This window comes from Babylonia areolata, chromosome 3 (assembly GCF_041734735.1).
Source record: "Babylonia areolata isolate BAREFJ2019XMU chromosome 3, ASM4173473v1, whole genome shotgun sequence".
Taxonomy (NCBI): Eukaryota; Metazoa; Mollusca; class Gastropoda; order Neogastropoda; family Buccinidae; genus Babylonia; species Babylonia areolata.
Window position 1 is genome coordinate 18,382,940 of NC_134878.1, and position 1,262 is coordinate 18,384,201.

The following is a 1,262-nucleotide window of genomic DNA, read 5'->3' on the forward strand; positions in this document are numbered from 1 at the left end:
TCTGACTTCCGTGGTCGGCTCTGCTGTGCACATCTTTCCTTTCTTGTCGAGCTGCCCATGTCGGGAGTCAGTTCGGTGCTGGAAGTTTGGCAATCAGGATATCGCAACACAACGTGATTTGTCGCGCCTGTTGGAGTCGTCGATGGGCCAGAATGAAAGAGAAGCACTTGTTTTGTGGCTTGATCTCCTCCATGGCGGTGCTGTCTGGTGCTCCAGGTCTCTTCAAACCGGTCCGGCCCCCTGCTTTCGGACTCGTTCGCGTCAAGTATTTCAGCTGTGAACGTTCTCCTTCCACTTTGGAAGGGGAGGCAGAATGGAGAAGGAGAGGGTGGGTGGCCATGACAAGGAAGGGGAATGGTTAACTCTCTCCATACGAACGGCGAAAGAGACGACGTTAACAGCGTTTCACCCCAATTACCATCATCAAAATATTGCAAGCGGAAGGCTCTTATACTGAAGAGGTGAATGTTGACAAAGAATACCCACAATTCTGACGACGGAAGCTAAAGATTGGGTCATTGAGACACCCACTGGATATCCGAGGGGTCTGTGTAGAGGAGAAGAGAGGACTGGCCGTACTGAGTGAGTTAAACGAAGGATGTAGCATACGAATATCTACTCCACCCGCCTTTCTTTTTAAAAAAAAATTTTTTCTTCAGATCTCCGGAAGTTAACGTGTAGTCGGTGGGTGGACAGCTGTAAAACAAACATTAAACAAAACAAAAGTGTGTGAACGTTGTGCAAAGTTTTGATTCAGCCTTACTTCCTGATCGGTGGTTTGTTCGGTCTTCTTGTTCGCTCTTTCCCGTGGTTCTAACTGAGGAAAACAGATTGCAGCATCTCTCTCTCTCTCTCTCTCTCTCTCTCTCTCTTTCACGTGCGTGCGTGCATGTGTCTGAAGGAGGAAAGAAAATTATGATAGACAGTGTAAAAAATCGTTTCTTACTCGTTTCTCGCTTTCTTTTCATTTGTTGCTTACACAAACAACTACCCCCCTTGGCAGTAGAGCTGTAAAATGCTATTTGCCGATTAAATGGAAGCGGGTTTTTTTTTCCCCGATGCTAGGGGTGTGGGTTACCATGTATGGGATAGCATCAACCTTTGTGAATCTCACACCCCCACCTCTACCTTTCATAAAAACCAGTAGCGTGGCAAAAGAAGCAGAAAGGACGCGTCACGTAACTGAAACGCGCGCCCCGAGCGGCCCTACCGGTCAACAGTACACGACCCCCTCCCCTCCTCCCAACCCCCTCACACACACC